General features: G+C 45.9%; 1 pseudogene across 1 annotated transcript in view; it reads right to left on the bottom strand.

The window, feature by feature from the left end:
- Nucleotides 1-6,866: 6,866 nt before the first annotated feature.
- Nucleotides 6,867-22,515, bottom strand: part of LOC308615341 (cytochrome P450 4F3-like) — a 74,946-nt pseudogene continuing 59,297 nt past the window's right edge. The window contains exons 5-8 of the transcript in view: nucleotides 9,510-9,631; nucleotides 8,453-8,723; nucleotides 7,269-7,335; nucleotides 6,867-7,086 (exon numbers count right to left, since the gene is read on the bottom strand). The product of the transcript in view is annotated as a cytochrome P450 4F3-like (transcript). The remainder of the gene's footprint in view (nucleotides 7,087-7,268; nucleotides 7,336-8,452; nucleotides 8,724-9,509; nucleotides 9,632-22,515) is intronic.

Below are 22,515 nucleotides of genomic sequence, written 5' to 3'. Positions count from 1 at the left end.
AAAGGGTTTACCTATGAGTGCAAGGCTTCCAATAAAAATGTATTAAACTATCCAATCTAAAGACATATTGGCAGAATGATGGAGGAAGGGGGAATAATTCAACTGTATACTATCTACAAGAGACTCACTTTAGAACCAAAGACACAAATAAGTTGAAAGTGCAAGGATGGAAAAAGATATTGCAAGCAAATAGTAACCAAAAGACAGCAGGGTTGGTTAGGATACTATAAGACAAAATAGACTTTATCTTTTTTCCAGCTTTATTGAGATATAATTAACATATAACATTGAATAAGTTTAAGGTGTACAATGTGATGATTTTAGATATGCAAAATGATTACCACAATCAAGTTAGTTAACACATCCTTCACCTCACATAATTACCATTTTTTTTTGTTGTTGTTATAATGAGAACATTTAAGATCTACTGTATACAAAATGGTATTATTAACTATAGTCTCCACTATAGAACTCAAGATCCCCAAACTTGATTATCTTTTAACTGGAAGTTTGTAACCTTTGACCAATATCTCATTTCCCTCAGCCCTGCCCCCAGCCCCTGGCAACCACAAATCTACTGTTTCTATGACTGTGGCTTTTTAAAATTCCACATATAAGTGAGATCATACAATATGTTTCTCTCTCTCTGCCTTATTTCACTTAGCATAGTGTTGTCAAGGTCATCTATGTTGTCACAAAAAGCAGGATTTCCTTCTTTTTTATGGCTGAATAATATTCCATTTATCTTTTATCCATTCATCCACTGGTGGACATTTAGGTTGTTTCCATGTTTTGGTTAATGTTAATAATGCTGCAACCAACACAGAAGTGCAGATATCACTGTGAGATAGTGATTTCAGTTCCTTCAAATATATACCTGGAAGTGATATTGCTGGATCATACTATTATTCTATTATTAATGGTTTGAGGAACTTCCATACTGCTTTCAACAGTATGGAAAATATGGTACTTTCCATAATGTTGTCTGTACCAATTTACATTTCCACCAGCAGTGCACAGGTTTCTCCTTTCTGCACATCGTCCAGAGAAATTGTTATCTCTTGTCTTTTTCATGATAGCCATTCTAGCAGGTGTAAGGCACTCTCTCAATGTGGTTTTAATTTGTGTTTCCCTGATAATTAGAAATGTTGAGGATCTTTTCCTGTGCGTGTGGACCATCTCTCCATCTTCTTTGAAAAAAAAGTCTCTTCAGTTCCTCTGCCAATTTTGTAATTAGACTATCTGTGGTTTTGCTGTTGAGTTTTATGAGTTCCTTATATTTTTGGATATTAATCCCTTACCAGTATATGGTTTGCAAATATTTTCTTCCATTTGCAGGTTTCCTTTTCATTTTGTTGACTATTTCTTCTGCTGTGCAGAACTTTTTAGTTTGATGTACTCGCACTGGTTAATTTTTTGATTTGTTGCCTGTGCTTTCGATGTCTTACCTAAAAAAATCATTGACAAAACCAATATAAATGAGTTTTCCTCTATGTTTTCTTCTAGGCGTTTTGTGGTTTCAGGTTTTAATTTGTCTTTAATACACTTCAAGTTAATTTTTATGAGTTGTGTAAGATATGGTCTAACTGCATTCTTTTCCGTGTTGATATCCAGTTTTCCCAACACCATTTTTTGTTCTATTTTTTTGTAACATCTTTATTGGAGTATAATTGCTTTACAATCGTGTGTTAGTTTCTACTTTATGACAAAGTAAATCAGTTATACATATAATATGTTCCCATATCTCTTCTCTCTTGCATCTCCCTCCCTCCCACCCTCCCTATCCCACCCCTCTAGGTGGTCACAAAGCACCAAGCTGATCTCCCTGTGCTATGCGGCTTCTTCCCACTAGTTATCTATTTTACGCTTGGTAGTGTATATATGTCCATGCCACTCTCTCACTTTGTCACAGCTTACCCTTCCCCCTCCCCATATCCTCAAGTCCATTCTCTAGTAGGTCTGTGTCTTTATTCCCGTCTTACCCCTGGTTCTTCATAACTGTTTTTTTTTTGTTGTTTGTTTGTTTGTTTGTTTATTCTTAGATTCCATATATATGTGTTAGCATACGGTATTTGTTTTTCTCTTTCTGACTTACTTCACTCTGTATGACAGACTCCAGGTCCATCCACCTCACTACAAATAACTCAATTTCGTTTCTTTTTATGGCTGAGTAATATTCCATTGTATATATGTGCCACATCTTCTTTATCCATTCATCTGATGATGGACACTTAGGTTGTTTCCATCTCCTGGCTATTGTAAACAGAGCTGCAATGAACATTTTGGTACATGACTCTTTTTGAATTATGGTTTTCTCAGGGTATATGTCCAGTAGTGGGATTGCTGGGTCGTATGGTAGTTCTATTTGTAGTTTTTTAAGGAACCTCCATACTGTTCTCCATAGTGACTGTATCAATTTACATTCCCACCAGCAGTGCAAGAGTGTTCCCTTTTCTCCACACCCTCACCAGCATTTATTGTTTCTAGATTTTTTGATAATGGCCATTCTGACCGGTGTGAGATGATATCTCATTGTAGTTTTGATTTGCATTTCTCTAATGATTAATGATGTTGAGCATTCTTCCACAAAATTAATGCAAAGAAATCTCTGGCATTCCTATACACTAATGATGAAAAATCTGAAAGTGAAATTAAGAAAACACTCCCATTTACCACTGCAACAAAAAGAATAAAATATCTAGGAATAAGCCTACTTAAGGAGACAAAAGACCTGTATGCAGAAAATTATAAGACAATGATGAAAGAAATTAAAGATGATACAAATAGATGGAGAGATATACCATGTTCTTGGATTGGAAGAATCAACATTGTGAAAATGACTCTACTACCCAAAGCAATCTACAGATTCAATGCGATCCCTATCAAACTACCAATGGCATTTTCACAGAAGTAGAACAATAAATTTCACAATTTGTATGGAAACACAAAAGACCCCGAATAGCCAAAGCAATCTTGAGAATGAAAAATGGAGGTGGAGGAATCAGGCTCCCTGACTTCAGACTATACTACAAAGCTACAGTAATCAAGCCAGTATGGTACTGGCACAAAAGCAGAAATATAGATCAATGGAACAGGATAGAAAGCCCAGAGATAAACCCACACACATATGGTCACCTTATCTTTGATAAAGGAGGCAAGAATATACAGTGGAGAAAAGAGAGCCTCTTCAATAAGTGGTGCTGGGGAAACTGGACAGGTACATGTAAAAGTATGAGATTAGAACACTCCCTAAAACCATACACAAAAATAAGCTCAAAATGGATTAAAGACCTAAATGTAAGGCCAGAAACTATCCAACTCTTAGAGGAAAACATAGGCAGAACACTCTATGACATAAATCACAGCAAGATCCTTTTTGACCCACCTCCTAGAGAAATGAAAATAAAAATAAACAAATGGGACCTAATGAAACTTAAAAGCTTTTGTACAGTAAAGGAAACCATAAACAAGATGAAAAGACAACCCCCAGAATGGGAAAAGGTATTTTCAAATGAAGCAACTGACAAAGGATTAATGTCCAAAAGATACAAGCAACTCTTGAAGCTCAATATCAGAAAAACAAACAACCCAATCCAAAAATGGGCAGAAGACCTAAATAGACATTTCTCCAAAGAAGATATACAGAATGCCAACAAATACATGAAAGAATGCTCAACATCATTAATCAGTAGAGAAATGCAAGTCAAAACTACAAAGAGATATCATGTCACAGCAGTCAGAATGGCCGTCATCAAAAAATCTACAAACAATAAATGCTGGAGAAGGTGTGGAGAAAAGGGAACCCTCTTGCACTGTTGGTGGGAATGTAAATTGATACAGCCACTATGGAGAACAGTACGGAGGTTCCTTAAAACACTAAAAATAGAACTACCAGCAATCCCACTACTGGGCATATACCCTGAGAAAACCATAATTCAAAAAGAATCATGTACCAAAATATTCATTGCAGTTCTTTTTACAATAGCCAGGATATGGAAGCAACCTACGTGTCCATCAACAGATGAATGGATAAAGAAGATGTGGCACATATATACAATGGAATATTACTCAGCCATATAAAGGAACGAAACTGAGTTATTTGTAGTGAGGTGGATGGACTTAGAGATTGTCATAGAGAGTGAAGTAGGTCAGAAATAGAAAAACAAATACCATATGCTTACACATATATATGGAATCTACAAAAAGAAAAAAATGATCCGAAGAACCTAGGGGCAAGATGGAAATAAAGATGCAGACCTACTAGAGAATGGACTTGAGGATATGGGGAGGGGGAAGGGTAAGCTGTGACAAAGTGAGAGAGTGTCATGGACATGTATACACTACCAAACGTAAAATAGATAGCTAGTGGGAAGGAGCCGCATAGCACAGGGAGATCAGCTCGGTGTTTTGTGATCACCTATAGGGATGGGATAGCGAGGGTGGGAGGGAGGAAGATGCAAGAGGGAAGAGATATGGGCCATATGTATATGTATAACTGATTCACTTTGTTATAAAGCAGAAACTAACACACCATTGTAAAGCAATTATACTCCAATAAAGATGTTAAAAAAAAAGAATGAATGGTGACCAGCTCTATATGTCAAGACAGTGAATATGTATTATTAAGGACAGAATAAATGCACTGGATTATGCAGGGGACAGGGACATGACACTGACATGATTTGGAAAGATTCCCAAATTCCTTCCCCACTTCCTACCTTCTCTGCTTGGTTGTTGATGATGACCAGATGAGCACACTACTCAGCCCAGTGATTCTTGGCCTTGACCCAGAAGTCTTTGCTTGTAGAAAAGTTATATCAGGAGACACCAAATTCAAGTAAGTCCTTGGGGCAGAACTCTCAGGAGGCTCCTTGGGGATGGGAAACAGGTCAGCTCTGCTGGGACTGGTAGCTGTGCTGGCCACTGAATCGAGCCTTCAGTCAGGCAAAATGGTTTGAATACAACCCACCTCCTGCATCCTTGAAACTTTGCAACAGGGAGCACGCTAGCTTTCCATGTATCCATTCCAGAGATGGGCATTATCAGAAGGTAACATAATGCAATGTAGCATGCCTCAAACTTTGTGTTAACATCAACAATAATGGGGGCAGGGTGGAGGCATTTGTTAACATGTCCATCACACACTGATATACTGCCAGGACTGTTACTGTTAGCTGTGGTGAAAAAAAACCCAATATCCATCTCCCAAACCTTACTCCACATCATCCAACTCTGCCCCCTGACTGCTTACCATTACCTGCCCACACATACTCCATCTGCTGAACATTTCTCCCAAATGATGTCCCATTTACATGCGGTATCTGCCAGCTCTTGTAAGACTAACAGACTCATGAAGAAAAGCTGGTTAAGAACCAGGAAGGAGAAAAGGTTGATATGTGGGGGGGAAGGGAGTAATCCCATCATTCATATCAGCACTCACATTTGATGTCCAGTTGCTTCAGTTCATTCTGCATCTGACATATGAACAGCAAGAGTGGGGGGAGCAAAGTGATATGTTCTAGACCTTTGGACCACTTCTTGGTTCTTCCTCCCACCCTAAAAATCCTCCAGATTGAGAGGGGGAAGATAGTTTACTTCTAAAACCCTGCTGACCAGGACTGCAATCCATCCACCCCTGCTACTCCTTCTCTACCCTAGCCCCGTAAGACCCATGTCTGTAGACTGAAGACTATGGGCCTGTTTCCTTCTGATCCCAATGGTCTGGCCACCTCACCCTTGGCAAGGACCAAACCAAGGATAATGAGCAACAGAAGCAGCACCAAGGTCATTGCCAGGCAACAAGACTTCCAGAGCTCATCCCGGGGCAGCTTTTTATTCTGCTGGGCAGTGGGCAATGGGTCTAGGATCCATATACACAGACTCACAAGAGTGCTATGATAGTCAAAGCTTCTAGGACTGTGGAGTGATGAGGCTGAATCACTCATCACTTGAGGGGTGAGATGACAAGTGACCATGAGAGTCCAGGAGGGGTCCTAGGGGTTATGAGGATCCTAAGCTTCCTCTACCCACTATCGGTCAAACTACTCAAGTGAACATAGTACCCAGCATATGAGAGTGGATAAAACTACTTTACCCTGAGATTCTTGACTCACCTGATTACCTGGGCATGGTCAGAGACTCTCCCCCACTGGTGTGAGGTCTTGTGAAGCCTGCCACCCACTGTGCCTGCTCCATCACCAACATGCCATTCACCTCAGAGAAAAGTTACTCAAACTTCTAAACTTCCATTTCTTCATCTACAAGCTGGGTGTAATACCCAACTTTAGCTGCCAGGGTGGTTCTGGTGATTAATTGTGTTCATATGAACACAATATATGCCACTTACTATGCCATCAGAAAATCTGTGTGTTATTATAGGACATTCAACCCCAGGCTTGAGAGTTTGGACTCTGGACAATAGGAGAATTTTTGCCATTGAATTCTTGTAAGACAAGAGACATATATTGAGTCACTACTGTGTGTCTAGCACTGTTATAGGCCCTGGGGACACAGAGATAAATCACGTCCAGTCCCACATGCATAATCCAGCAGCCAAAGCACGATGTGAAAGGCTGTGATGGAGACATCTGCTGGTCACTAAGGGAAAATGTGCAGGAAGAAATGTTCACCCAGGGAGCGAAGATGTTTGAAAACATGTGATTTCAGAGAGAAAAGTAAGAGAGTGGAGGGGACGTTCACTTACTGAATATGTGCTAAGTGGCAATATCTGCGCTCACACGTTGTTGCTTATTATCTCGAAATCCAAGCTTCTGTCCCAAAAGCCTGCAACTTTGTCCTGCTACCCATGCTGAGTGCTAGATCCTGCCTCAGAGCTCTGCTACTATTCCCACTAAGCAGTAATGACAGAATCCACAAAAGTATTTTCTCTCTTCCCCAGCCAGGGAGCAGGGCCAATGAGAGAGGCTCATAAAAACACCAGGAGGACTTGCACTCACCATTCAATCTCCTTAGGCTCACGGTTCCTGAGGAGCTCTCCCACCTCCTGCCGGCAGCGTTCCTGGTATTCTTGGCGCTTTACAAGGTTGTACAGGATCCAGGAGAGGCCACTGGCTGTGGTGTCATGGCCTGAAGAGCATCCAGAAAGGCTTGGATATCTGGGCTACTTCAGCACCAGAGGGTGGACAGCACCTTCACAGTAAGGCCCGTGGGGAGGATGGGGAGGGATGGCGTGGTCCAGGGTCCACACACCAAGTCCCTGGGATGAAGAGGCACATGTCCCCTCTGTAGTCCCACACTGGGACCCTCACCCTCAAACATGAAGGTGTCAGCTTCAGCTCGGATATCGTCATCTGACAATCCCTTCCCATCTTCATCCTGGAGAGAAAGCAAGATCCACAGAATCACACTAGCTCTGAGGGCCCCTGAGCCTAGGCTGAGAAAATCTCTGAACCTCCATCATCCACCCAGAACCCCAAGCCCACCCTGAAATCCTAGACTTCCCTCTGTCACCAGAGGCCCCACCCCGTAGGTCTCCTCCTTGATCTCCTCATCTCCTGTGTTTTCACACAGGTGAAAGCAATCAATGATCCATAAATATTTTCATGTTTCTTCATGATGAGGAATTTCTGAGAAAAAAGTTGCTGGCAACCTGGGTTACGGGATGATTGAATGGCAACTTGCCTTGGAAGCTAGAGATTGAGCATCGCCCCAAAGCCATTTGCTCACATGTTAGGATAGTAAATACAGAGATTCTTTATGTCTCCTGGAGATAAGGAATGGGTTATAAACCTATAGAACCTATAGACTTTGCCTTCTCACCAAAGAGGATTTGTTTAAGCTCCAGAACAATCTCTCTCTCCTCTTCTCTTCTCTTCTCTTTCTTTTCTCTTCTCCTCCCCTCCAGTCCCCTCTACTCTCCTCTTCTCCCCTTTTTTCTCTTCTCTTCCTTTCTCTACTCTCTCCATATCTCTATCCCTATCCCTATTATCCATACAGAAGAATGGGCAGATACATCAGCTGTCCTGTATAAGTTCCAAATTTCAATATCTGGAGGTAATTCTCCTGTGATGCAACCATGGCTGCATGGACAGGTAAAAGCATCATGCAGCCCTCAAAAGAATTTGGGAATGGGGAAAAAGAGCTAAATTCTACTCTGGCTACTGTTACTGCTGTGAGAAATAAATGCTCTGCTCTGATCCAGGGTTCTGTATGTATACAACAACAACAACAACAACAACAACACACACACACACACACACACATAGACTAACTTATTAACTTGGAAGTAGAGTAAAATCTCAGGCCTTCAAGTTTCAGACTCAGCAGTCCCCTGCAGGGGGATTCCACACACTCATCTCTAAAGCTTATCCCTCACCCATCCCTCCCTCAAGCACCTCACATGGCTCCCCAGTACTCTTTGCATCCCGTCCAAGCTCTTTGATCGAATCGAGATCCATTCTAATACTTCTACTCAGATACCAGAGGAGCCTACCTTGGACAGCAGGAGCACGTCAATAAAGTCCAGGGTCTTGGCCTTAGCCTTGGCCTTGAGGAAGTCATCAATGCCCTGACTGGGGAGGGTACGCCGCCGCTCCTGGATAACAGCATCTGTGAAGTCGTGAACCAGGCGGCAGGCCCTGAGGAAGCACCGCCTGTCGGGGGTGAGGTAGTACGGGAGGTCTATGTGCAGAAAGACCTGCTGGTGTCTCTTTGCCACTAGGGCACTGAGCTCCAAGATGGCAGCAATATATTCACTGGGCTTCCTGCAGGATGAGAGCATGAAGGGAGCCAACAATATAAAACACCTGAAGGCCAGAAGCCGGGAGCTACCTCCCTCTAGGAAACTGAGGCTCCAAGAATAGATGGCCCACGGACACAGTGTGGGGAGAAGCCAGGACATGAGACTCTCCAGATTCTTCTCTCCTACGTCCCATCTCTGTGAGCTGCTTCCATGCCCCAGGCACCCAGAGCACAGCTTAGATATCATGCTTCTTTCCTCTGTCTCTCACCCAATATCTACCCCTTCTCCTTCCCAAAACTGTCCACACAGCTCAGAACTTATCCTCTGCTAGCTGGTCAATGGCCCAGTCCCTTCTCTATCCTCCTTACATCCAATGTCAACACCATCCACTGTCTACATTATGGTCATTCTTCTCTTGAGTCAGATGTCCAAGCTTAGCTTTGACCATGACCCTCATCTGATCAAACACCTTCCATGGCTCCCTGGAAACCTTGGAATAAAGTTCATATCTTCTTTGTCTGGCTTCAGAATGTCCTTAAGATATAACCCTGCCCACTCCTCCAAACTTACTTCCAAGGTGTCTTCTCATGGTTGCACACACTTTCATCGTTCTAGGCTCCTGGCCTTTATCAAACAGTTCTACCTACCTGAAATGATCACTCCTCTTTCCCTTTCCCTGTCCTTCAATATCGAGCTTTGACCCACCTCCTCCAGGAAGGCCCTTCTGGTAGCCCTGGTCAGTCCTCCCTTCCCCATCTACTCCCTTAGGTGTATGGCTCATGTACCCAGGCCCTGGGCCAAGACTCACTCCTGGCAATTGCTGTCGAAACTGAAGACGCATTTCTGCAGACTGTCCAGGGTCATGAGGCTGATGTGTTCAAACATGTCCAGATGGGTGTGGCCCTCTGTGACCAGGTGCTGCCACTTGGCCTGGACAGAGAAGGGGATAGGGTTAGGACTGGGAATTGCCTCTTCTGAGCCCCTACCCAATCCCAACCACCTGATGGGCTCCCCCAGACCCTGCCTCTTGGTCCCAGGCAGCCATCCCAGGGGAAGACCAGGCTTGGGTCGGAGTAAAAGTTGTTACTGTTAGGACATGAAGTCCCCATGGCTCGGAGTTAGGAGAGTTTGGGTTTTTGATCTTGGCTCTTCCTTCTACACTCTGTGTATCCTTGGTAAAGTTAATGAATAAAGTAAGTGCACAACAAATGTTAGCTTTCATCATCATCATTTTTATAAATTAATTAGGAAAATATCCCCTATATTGAGAGAGGTTGTCTTCCATGAGACCTGAGCACCCCTGCCCTTTAATGCTGGGTATGCCCCCAAAAATTGCAAGACTCCTATGTTCTTTACCTGGGCCATTTCTCAGAGTTGTATTTGTAGAAAACAACCTTGAGGAGTGAGGTTATGTTTCCCCCTGGACAAATATCAAGCTCGCTTCTAATAACTATAAAAGTCACAGAGTCCCTAAACCTATACTCCTCCCTGCTATAATACAGCATACTATATGACTGGCATCTATAGAAGCCCACCTGTGTCATCCGCATGGGATTTGGTGACTTGGAGGAAGAATGCAAACCAACAAGAAGCACATGCTCTTTGTTGTGCTGAGGGTAATAAACTGTCCTTGGTTTCTGACCCAGGAGTCTCACGTCTTCTGGTCAAATCGATGAAACAGTAACAAGCTCACTTGCAGCTCCCCAGTATGAAAAAAATCCCAACCTTCACAAAATCCTGACCTCCAGTACTTCACTTCCATATGTTTATATCCAAACCCTTTGCAATGTGATTTTTCAGCAGTTTCTATTAGGAGGTGGAGCCTATTTCACCATCCTTTGATTCTGAGCTGGCCTTGGACCTGCTTTGGCCAATACCTTGGTGAAAATGATAAGGTGATCATCCCAAACCTAGACCCCAAAGGTCATTGCAGCTTCCTGTCAGTCTGTTGGAACCCTGCTCCTGCCATGTAAACAAGCCTGAGATGTCTTTTGGAGGGAGAGAATTGCATGAAAGAATGTCCAGTTCTCCCAGCTGAGGCCATCCTAGAGCAACCTGCAGTCAGCCAAGCCACAAACATGTGAGAGGACTGATTCCAGCCCAGCAAATCTTCCTATCTGACCCACAGCTGATCACAGATACATGAGTGGCCCCATCCACATCCAGAAGAACTAGCCAACTGATTCACAGACTTCTCAATATTAAACCCTCATTTTTTTGAAGTGATATGTTACTCCAGATGACTACTACACAATATTCATCATCATCATAAACCGTATCTCAAGATTCCAAGGCTTTTCGGAGGGAAACAGAAAATAACACACTCTGAGCACCTACTATGTGCCAGGAACATGGCTCCATTATGTTATCTTGATCACCCTGCCAAGCAGGGATCATATTATCCTCATTTTACAGCCGAGGAAACTGAGGCTCAGAAAGGAAGAACAATGGCCCCAAAGACACCTAGCACTGTGAGAATTCCAGACAAGAAATCTCTGAGTCCCCGTTGTCCACAAGACTCCAGCTGGGACCCTGAGTTCAAGATACTCACATGCATGATGTCTGCACTCTTGGTGAAAATCTTCATATAGGGCTTCAGGATGTTGAAGTGGAAGGAGGGTGTCAGCATGCGACGGTGCCTGTTCCACTTATCACCAGCACTCAGCAGGAGCCCATCCCCCAGCCGAGGCAGCCACGGGGAGTGGGCAAGGACAGCAACTTCCTCTGGGCTCCCAAGGTTATCCCCAATCCCGATCACTCAGTTACTCACCCAGCCAGGGCTTCAGAAAGTCATAGAAGACCACGTCCTTGGGTGCGATGGCAGATGACATGAATGAGGGCCATCAGGGGCCAGGGAGAGTGGGAACGGAGGGCCTTTTGGTGGGGGGTGGAGGTTCCCAGCCAGGAATCTGCATTTCCCCTCCAAGCCCAGCATAACAGGAATGGGGCCAAGAGCACAGGAAACTGGGAGGAGGGGGGAGAGGGGGGGAACAGGCCAGGCTGCGGCACAGAATACAGTACAGGTAGAGCCCATAGATACAACTCTATACGCTTAGACACACCCCAACATGATACAACATCCCCCAACATGCCTAGACATGGCTCCTACGTGGTCCAGCATGTTCTGAACACACAGGCATAGCCCAGCACTTTACAAAACATCTGTACAGAGACTTAGGACATCATATCTGCCCCAGCACTCTCACCTCTCCTGAACATCTGACAGGGCCCCATGTGTTAACATGTCCTGACAAGGTCCCGACATGCATGGCACAACCTGACATGACACAACAGCTCTGCCATGGACCTGAAGACAATCTGACGTGACCTCAGTGTGCCCCAGGCAGGCTCCAGACAGGACCCAAATACACTGATTTCACAGATGTGAACCAGGTGTGACCCAGATACACCCCAAGACCTGCATCAGACATGACTCACATAAGGTCTCAGGCATTTCTCAGAGTGACTCAGACAAACCTCAGGTGTGGCCCAGACGTGACCAGCAGGAGAACCAGACAATCTCTGATGACATCTCGGAGAAGAATCAGACAGACCCTGACATGCCTCAAATATCCTTGGCCACAGCTGAGCCCCAGGCATGACTGAGACCATCTCTGAGCTCAGGTGTAAACATATACCCAGTGTCACGTGTTATAACATACACCAGCTGTAACCAGAATCCAGGTAGAAATATAAACGTGACCAGACGTGGCCGTGCAGCAGACATTGCACAGACATGACCGCAGGTCAGGCAGGTGGGAGTCCAGGTGAGAGAGAGGCAGTGGCATCTCTGTCATAGCCCTCTCTGCACCCTGGTCACCTGCCCACCTGGAGGCAACACAGAGACCATGGCAGTGGGCAAGCTGTGGCCAGGGAGGTGTCTACCTCGAGCAAAAAGCACAGGCTTGATGCAGATGGGGTGGAAGATGTGGGTGACCACATGCCAGGGTCCAACGCACCAACGGCACACATCCCATAGGTGCTGGCCTGGCCCTGTGTGTACAGGAGACCTTCCTCCAGGCTCTGAATCTGGACAGGAACAAAAAGGACCCAATTTACACTCTTCCAGGATGCCACACTGTGTGTGTGTGTGTGTGTGTGTTTACTTACCACTGGTATCCATTCATCTCCCAGGCCAGTTCATTCCCTGGAACCACTGCCTTGGGCAGTGGCCTTCCCCACCCGAGGGTATGACCCCCAGCTCCTTGACCCCCAGCTTGGCACCTTCTATCAAGAGCCGCTTATCCCGTACAACTTCCTCTGCCCTCCTCCTGGGATGCCTTTTTCCCTGGCTGGACCTCTGAACTAGGGGAGGCTGGGCTTAGCTGAGTTAGCCAATTCCCACAGCCTCTTTACCTCCTCCCCACCTGGCAGCTGTCCAAATAGATGGTGAGAGGAAGGAAGCTAGACTGTTATTGAGAGAGGACTGTAAACCAGCTCAGAGTCACAGTGTGAAAACTGGATCCTCAGGGCTCAGCACCTCCCATGTTAACAAGTTAGGGGGTGGGCAAAGGTGACTCCAGACGTGTTCACAGCCAGCCCTGCCCTTCCAAGGCCAGGGTACAGCAGGTAAAAGCATGAACATTCAGGTGCCAGGTGAGCAGGGCAAACATCTCCGGTGCTCATTTCCACATGTGGGCCAGGAGGACGTCATACACCACTTCTTGGCATAGAATCAAGAAAAGCTCAGGGGCTTCCCTGGTGGTGCAGTGGTTGAGAGTCCGCCTGCCGATGCAGGGGACACGGGTTCGTGCCCAGGTCCGGAAGGATCCCACGTGCCACGGAGCGGCTGGGCCCGTGAGCCATGGCCCCTGAGCCTGCACGTCCGGAGCCTGTGCTCCGCAACGGGAGAGGCCACAACAGTGAGAGGCCCGCGTACCGCAAAAAAAAAAAAAAAAAGAAAAGCTCAGAACCATGAAGCCTCTGGCCTCTGGGGCACACAGCCTGGCAGGAGTTCAAGCCCTGCCTCCAAGCAACCGAAAGCCTGGATTGAGACATGACTGCTGGGAGCAGAAACAGAGAATCCAGCCTGGCTGGGGGTTACCTGCATCAGCTTCAGGGGATAAAGGGCCCAATCGGAAGAGGGCACCTGGAGACACGAGGGGTAAGGCTGTAAGGGGCTGAGAGAACAGGGCCCACACAGGGAAGAGCGGAGCTGGGAGACCCTGAGTGGACAACCTTACTGTGATTGTGGGCTGTCCCGACCCTCTCTGGGATCAGTCTTCCTATCTGGGAAATGGGACCTCAGATGAAATCCTGAGAGGTGGACAGCAGAGGATTGCATGGGAAGATGGGAAGAATCAGGAGCCCCAAAAAAGATGGAGTGAAGGAAAAGGGCTGGCAACTAGTATCCTTGCTATTGTACGCCAGTACTCCACATAAAGTAAACCTAGTCTGTGCAGACAACTGTATGTAAAGAAGGCCTACTGTGTGCTGGGTACCTCAGAAAAACATGCCCCCAGTGTGTCAGAAACTCTACATAAATTGTGCCTACTATGTTCCAGGTATGCTACAGAAAGTGCATCTACTGTGTGCCAAGTATTCTGCATAAATCTTGCCTACTTTATGCCAGATGTTCTACATAAAGCACACCTACTATGTGCCAGGAACTCTATGTAAAGCGTACCTACTATGTGCTGGGTACTCTATGTGAAATGCACCTACTGTGTGCTGGATTCTCTATGTAAAGTATGCCTACTCTGTGCCAGGTGCCTTACATAAAGCACACCTACTGTGTGTCAGGTACTCTACATAAAGTAATCCTACTCTGTGAGAAGTAACTTTACATAAAGCATGCCTACTATATGCCAGGTCCTCTACATAAAGTGTAACCACTATACATTGGGTACTATACACAAATCCTGTCTCCTGTATCCCAGGTGTTCAACATAAATTATGCCTACTGAGTGCCCAACATACTACACAAAGAGCATCTACTATGACCTGGGTGCTACACGAAGCATTTCTACTGTGTGTCAGATATTGTACATAAAATACTCTGTGGGCCAGGTGCTCTACATAAAGTAATCCACTGTGTGCCAGATGTTCTGCCAGCAAGATAATATATCACCCTCCCCTCAGTGCTCTGGGCCAGAACCCTGGGATCAGGCAGAGAGACGCAAGTGATAGCAAGAGGGAAGATACCTATTTAACAGAAGAGCAAACTGAGGCTCAAAGAGAACAAGCCTCTAATCTAAGTTGCAGAGCTGGAAGGTACCCATGTCTGTCATATAACCAAGCCTAAGCCTTTTCCCTCTGCCAAGCTGCTCCACTCCCAACCATAAAGGAAAATTCCCTACTGATCCAGGGACATTTATAATGGTGGAATCTCAGGCAGTATGGTGACCCCAGTGGGGAGATTCCTTGAGGTCCTTGTATCATCACATGGATCATCTTCCCACATCCAGGATGCACCACCCAATGGATCTAGAGCTCCCCTCCCGGCCCTCTCTGGATCCTGTCCAGAACTGCCCTGTGGGGTGGTCTCCGGTGACAGAGGACTTGAAGGATGGGGCTCCTGGCAGAGCTACTGAGCAGGAGAGTGGGAAAGGACAGTCTTCCTGACACTGGTAGGATGCTGGGGAGACCCCGAAACTCCTTCCACCTCGACACTGGCTGGGGGATTCAGGTGGAGGATCCTAAAGTCCTCAGTGGGGTGGGGTGCACCCTCCCCCCAGAATCTCGTCCCCCTTCGCAGGGGTAGACTTTGCCTCCTGGCAGGTCCCTTCACATCAGGGTCAGGCAGGCAAGGCCAGAATATAATAAATCAGGCAGAGTCCTGGGTCACAGAGTAGAAAGGGCCCCAGTGCCCAGATGGGTTCAGCTCACTTCAGACCTACTGTGTGCCAGGAATAGGCAGGCAGGCAGCCTAGAGCAGGAACAGCAACCACCACACCCGCATTTGCCAACATAAGTCACTAAGCTGTTTTAAGTCTTTAAAGTATATGAACTTTTTCTTTTTCATTTACAGATGAGAAACTGAGACTGAAAACTACACGAGTGAATCGCCCAAAGTCACACAGGTGATGGAAACAGGCTGTGCCCCAGACTTCACATTGGGTACCCTGAACCATGAAGCTCTCCTTTCATATCTGTAAATGGGCATTTCATTAGCACCACCTCCCAAGATGGTGGGAATCATTAAAAGAGACAATGCATGTAAAACACATAGGACAGAGGAAGGGCTCAATAAATGCAAGTCATTGTTATTGTTGTTGCTGTTGTCGTTGTTGATGTAATCATCCAATGGCCCTGCAAGATCAATTACATGAGCCCATTTTTACAGAACAGCCGGAAATTCAGAGAGGTGAAGCACCTTGCTCCAGCCTCCCAACAAATTACGTAAATATGACAGTGCAGGTGACAGCAAAGCCTGGCACATAGTACATGCTCATTAAATATCTGGGGAAGAGAGAAAGGTTAGCAGCAGGGGGTTTTGAGGTTCTGGCGCTAAAATTGTGGTCCTCAAACCTCCACCATCCTACCATCTGTATCACCTGACAGTTTGCAGTAAATGCAGAATCTCACATCCTCACCCAAAATACTGACTCAGAATTGCATCTAAACAGATCTGCAGGAGAACTGTGTGCACTTCTTCAAGTTTTAGGGAGTGTTGTTTTAAGACTCCTGAGTCTGGATTCTGCAAAGGAGGCAGGGAGCACAATGCCTTCACCCCTCTAATTCTCAGAGGGTTTTTTCGGTTATAAAATAAAGAGAAAAATCTATACCTTCCAGAGCTGTTCATACAACCATGATTACTGATCATTTATTATGTACTGGACACTCTTTTAGACACTAGGAATGCAGTAGTGAGCACTGCAGACTTCTTCCTGCTGTCAAGGGGCTTACGTCTTGTGAGGAGATGGGTGGTGATCGATAAATAATCAATGACTTGTCAGACAGAGGTGAGTTATGTGCCTGGAGAACATCCTACCTTAGTCCAGGGGTCAGGGTGGGCAGAGACCTGAATGAGGAGGGAGAGTCTCTAAGAGCAGACACTGGGTGGAACACCCAGGCTACACAGAAAGACAAGTGGTTTTTGTTCCTTTGACACTCGGGCTAACATGTGAGATCGTGCAATTGCTCCCTGGAAAGGCCAAAGTGGCCAGCAAATTCTGGCCCCATATGGAAGCTATAAGCGGGTTTGGAGCTTTCACTAACTGTGACCAGATACTCAAACCCTAGCAGGTCTCTGCAGCCATTACTAGGGCAGGGTCTACCTCTGATTCCTAGATCAGGTGGTAGTGATAGGGACAGAATAGGATAGTTGCACAACTAGTTTAGAAATCCTACTAGGGGAAGATAGATAGAGAAGGACTTCGGGAGATCACCATAAGCTAGACACCAAGCAGGAAACGCCCAGAACATCTGGCAGCTAAACAGCAAGCATAACACTTTAAAACTAAACAGACTTACTTAGGCCACTAATCTATATGATTAGGAACGAGGTGTACCACAGAACAATGGTTACAAGACTGCATTCGGCCTTGTGAGGTCTGCAAGACAATGGACCCTGAAAAACTGCTTTCTTGCACGTAGCTTACATAGGAATATGGGGGAAAGGTGAAAGAAAGTAGGGTAAAGGTGACATACTGAAACCTGAGATGAGTCACCATAAATTTGTATATGTGGCCACCCTTCTGCCCATTTACATAGCTCTATGACAGTCCCAGTTGGGCCATATAGGGTCAAAAACTCCCCCACCCGATATGTAGGAGGAGTTAATGATGAAAGCTTGATGTCTACTCAAAAAATGAGGAAGAAGGTGGTCTTCTCCCCCTCCCCACTTTTCTTTCATTTGTAAAAATAAAGCCTACTTAGTTGTCAGGACAGAGCCCTCCTGCCTTCCCGCTTGTATCTTTCACAATCGTCCTATTCTAATAAACTCAGTCCTTAACATGCTACTTTGCCTCTCACTGAATTCTTTCTGCACTGAGACAAAAGAACATATGTTTCAGTAAGTCCTGACACAAGGTGTGTGGTTTCAGTAGAAGGGGAAAGGGAACCAGCACTAGAGGCAGAAAACCATAGGTGGGGACCTTCTGTTCATCATTGGGGATGTTCTAGAGCAAAAAGGTTTTTCATCAAACAGGTAATATCTCAGATGCAAAATCACACAAGCCTGCCTTATAGAATGTCCCCCAGCCAGTGTTGGAAGGAGGGGAGCCACTCACCCCCTGCCCCTTCTCCAGGGGTCCTGCCACCCCAATCCAGAGTCAGGCAGTGGGCAAGCCTGTGCCAGACCAGTGATGGTGGTCACTGTGAGTCACTAGCTTGGGCACAGCCCATCAACCCTTTAAACCTCACTCTTCACGTCTGTCAAATGGGCCTGATAAAACCTCACAGAGAGTTGCAAGCGTCCTATTAGACACAGGCAGAGAGAGTAGGGAAAAGTATGTTTCAAAATAACATGTGTATAACGCTTGCATTTATAAACAAAACTTACAAATGTTTGTATGTGTGCACATGTTTGTATATGCATTGAAAAAAATCCAGAAGAATCCACATATCATGGTGGAATTGGAGGAAGTAGAATCGGAGTCTCTATAACTAAAACACAATTTAAGAAATAAGGATTTGGCACAGTTCAGGAACACATAACTGGCACACAAAACAGATGAGCAGTTAATTTGTGTCATCATAAAGACACGCCTCCCAGGGGGCTTCCCTGGTGGCGCAGTGGTTGAGAGTCCGCCTGCCAATACAGGGGATACACGGGTTCGTGCCCCGGTCCAGGAAGATCCCACATGCAGCGCAGCGGTTGGGCCCGTGAGCCATGGCCACTGAGCCTGCACATCTGCAGCCTGTGCTCCGCAGCAGGAGGGGCCGCAGCAGTGAGAGGCCCATGTACCGCAAAAAAAAAAAAAGCCACGCCTTCCCGGAATCCACTTGAGGTCTCTAGAACAAGCATGCAGGCTGCCTGCTGGCTGGAGTTTTACCTTTCCTTTCCTCAGCTGTTAGGAAGGAAGAAGTTCTGGACTCGGTAGAACGAAGTTCAAATCCCAGCTCTGCCATTTCCTGGCTGTGTCACCTTGGGCAAGTCAATTGCCCTCTCTAAGCCTCATGTCCCCCTCTGTAAATGGGGAGGTGGATTTATACCTCCCAGATAGTTCATTACTCAACAACAAACTGTGCTTGACCACTCAATCTGTACCAGGCACACTGCTGGGGCCCAAACACGAGATGAACAAGATGGACAAGGTCTCTGGATTGTGTGCTCATGTCTCATGGGGGAAGCCTATTGGAAATAAGCAAGTCAGATGGTGGCAGAAATGAAGGAAATGAACAGCATGAGACATGCTAGAAAGTGACCCAGGAGGCTGTTCTGGACAGGGCAATCAGGGAGGGCCTCCCTGAGGAGGTGGCCTTACTACTGAGTCCAAGCTCCTACTGCTTGATGCATGACAGGCTAATAAATCAAGAGAAGAGTTTTGGAGCAAGGAACAGTGACTTTTTTCCGAAAGCCAGAAGACCAAGGAATTGGTGGACTAGTGTCCCAAAGAACCATTCTAACCAAGTTAGAATTCAGGCTTCTTTCATATTAAAAGGGGGGTTGGGGGTGTGACAGGTTGTTGCAGGCTTCTTGATGCCGGAATCCTTTGCTCTTGCAGCTGTCTACAGAGGTCCAGTCACAGTGTTCCTGTAAATCTCTAATAAAACAAATATTCTTTGTGCCACAACTTTTTCTCTCTATATTTCTCTCTCTTTATACCTTTAACAGTCAAGCCTGGGAGGCAAAGGATTGAGAATGGCTAGCATGTATATTTCAGGCTACAGGCAACATTCTTTTACAAAGGTGCAGAGCCAGCATGACTAAGCACAGGCAGCAGAGCACAAAGGTTAGAGACAAAGGAATAGATCCAATGTGGAGTCAGGTTTGTTCTTCCCTGTTATAATAGGAGTCTGGCCACCTACCTGCAGCCCGAGTCAGATAAGGAGATGATGTTTGGTCAACGGAAGGCACCTGCAGGCAATCGGAGGGGATTAGAGGACAGACATCCATCCTCTGCCAAAGGCCACTGCTGCTTTCAGCTTCAGCTAATCCCTCTGGGTTCCAGGAACAGCTACTACCTGGCCTGGGGGTGGTGTCAGCTCTCAGCTGATGCTAGGCCCCAGGGGGCTATACTAGCCTTGATGGTTTCCCTTTTGCCCATTGTCAACTGAAATAAAAAATGCACAACGTCAGAGCAGTGAGATTCAGTTTTATTCAGGGACATTACTGAGGACTGTCGCCCAGGAGAGAGCCTCTCAGGTAGTTCTGAGGAACTGCTCCAAAGAGGTGAGGAAGGAGGTCAGCATATATGTGATTTTGGCTAAGGGGTATGTGCAATCCAATATACATCATGGTAGTCGTCATGAGGAACAGATTTTTTAGTTAATAATTTTAGTACTTTTCTAAGTATGGGAGGATGCAAGAATTCAGGCTCATAAAATTTTTCCTAAATATCTAAACTATCTAAAGGCCTGTTTTCCCAATGTGCAGAGTGCCTCATCCTGGTCTCTGTCCTGAATTAGCAACTGTAGTGGCTAATGATTTAATTCTTGTAGAACCAGATGGCAAGCAACATTCCTTATTTACACAGCCAATACTTTGTAAATGGCTCCTACTTAAAGCCACTCTCGGGCCTCCCTGGTGGCGCAGTGGTTGAGTCCGCCTGCCGATGCAGGGGATACGGGTTCGTGCCCCGGTCTGGGAGGATCCCATATGCCGCGGGGCGGCTGGGCCCGTGAGCCATGGCCTCTGGGCCTGCGTGTCCGGAGCCTGTGCTCCGCAACGGGAGAGGCCACAACAGTGAGAGGCCCGCATACCGCAAAAAAAAAAAGAAAAAAAAAAAAAAAAAAGCCACTCTCATGTAGCCCATCTGAGGTCTCTGCCAGGACCCGACTATTACATTCCACAAAGGGATGGGACACCTCAGCAATCCAGTTATGTGAGTGTCGATGTTTGTGTAGGCACAGAAAAAAATTGAAAAATTATAACCAACACCTGGAATGGGAGGGCAGAGTAGGAGGAAGAATGATTCTGCTAAATGTCTACATTTACTCAACTATTTCCTTTTCTTAGATGAAGCCTGCAAAGCATTTTTCATTATACTTACTAATCTATGTAATTATAAATTATATATTTAAGATTTATTATTTATTCATTTTATTTATTTTTGGCTGCATCGGGTCTTAGTTGAGGCATGCGGGATCTTCGTTAAGGCTCATGGGCTCTTCGTTGCGGCACTCAGGCTTTTCTGTAGTTGTGGCGCGCGGGTTCCAGAGCTTGTGGGCTCTGTAATTTGAGGCACACAGGCTCCCTAGTTGAGGCACGTGAGCTCAGTAGTTGTGGCGTACAGGCTTAGTTGCCCTACAGCATGTGGGATTTTAGTTCCCTGACCAGGGATTGAACCTGCATCCCCTGCATTGTAAGGTGGATTATTTACCACTGGACCACCAGGGAGGTCCCACAAATTATATTTTTAAAAGAAAAAATGCTTAGTGTTATGCATAGAGCGTGCTTGCTGCATGCTTAGTGCCATGCCTGGCATGCAGCAGGACTCAAAATATACGACCTGTGAGAAGCCAGAAGGCATCGTGGTTAAGAACAAGGACTCCAAGTACCAGGTTTCAAATCAGGACCAGCTGAGATATTTTGGCAGGTGTCTTTACCTTTATGTGCCTCCATTTTCTTGTCTGAAAATTGAGGGTTTTGAGAAGGTCGTTGTGAAAATCAAATGAATTGAAATGAGAAAAGTGCTAATGGCACTCCCTGGCTCAGGGTCAGCACCAAGCATGAATAATTGGCATTTTCTCTTATTTTGTGACAGAATGAGGACAGGGCACCAACCATGAGCCCTAAGTCCCCCTGACACAGACATCAGCTATCTTGCAGGCTAGGAACATCCCCTGTTCTTTCCCTCCTCCCTTAGCAAGGAAGAGGCTCCCAGGAGAGGAGTAAGCACTGGGCTTGGGGTAAGATGGCTCATGGTCAAACCTGGGCTTTGCCACTCTCCAGCTCTGTGACCTTGGGCAAGTGACTTGCCCTCTCTGTGCCTCACATTTCTTCTCAGCAAAAAGGGAATAATAACAGGCCTTTGGGGATTGCAGGAGCAAGTTTATGTGTGTGTCTTAGTTTGTGTTCTCTGGAAGTAGACCCCAGTGCAAGGGTTCAAGTGCAAATACTTTATTTGGAGGTGACCCTGAGGCAAGAATTCAACTGCAAGTTGTTTCTTGGGGAAGTAATCCCAGGAAATGCCAGTTGGGCACTGTGGAAGTGAGACTGGGAAGGGAAGGCAGCAGGTAAAGGGTACTTTAGCCAGAAAGCTCACACTGTTGCACCTGGGGCTCAGTGCCTCTGCGGGACAGCAGAGAACACACACCCACTAGTCCTTAGTCAGAGTTGCTTACAAGGGCATTACTTCTGGAGAATGTCCTGCCTGCACTGCACGGCTGAGGTCTGGGGACAGGGCCAGAGGCCTCCCACAGTAGTTGTTGCAAGGAACACAACAGTCGTGTTGTGCAGACAGTTACAGTGGTTCAGTGACTACAGGTGCAGACAGTCACAGCGATTCAGTGACTTCAAAACACATACACTCCCACCCTTAACAATATACATACACCCACACATGCACACAATTGCATATACACTGTGTGCACATGGTCACACACAAGCACAATTACATGCACCCACATGTGTTTGCAGTTAGATACACATTCTTACACACATGTTCAGGCAAACACACATGTGTGCGCTGCACACATACATGCATGTACCTGCACATACAATTACATGCATACACTCACATATACACATGCTCACATGTGTGTGC

Source organism: Mesoplodon bidens, assembly GCF_964165515.1.
Source record: "Mesoplodon bidens genome assembly, chromosome: 4".
Taxonomy (NCBI): domain Eukaryota; kingdom Metazoa; phylum Chordata; class Mammalia; order Artiodactyla; family Ziphiidae; genus Mesoplodon; species Mesoplodon bidens.
Note: the sequence above shows the minus strand (reverse complement) of the source record. Positions and strands in the feature narration are given on the sequence as shown.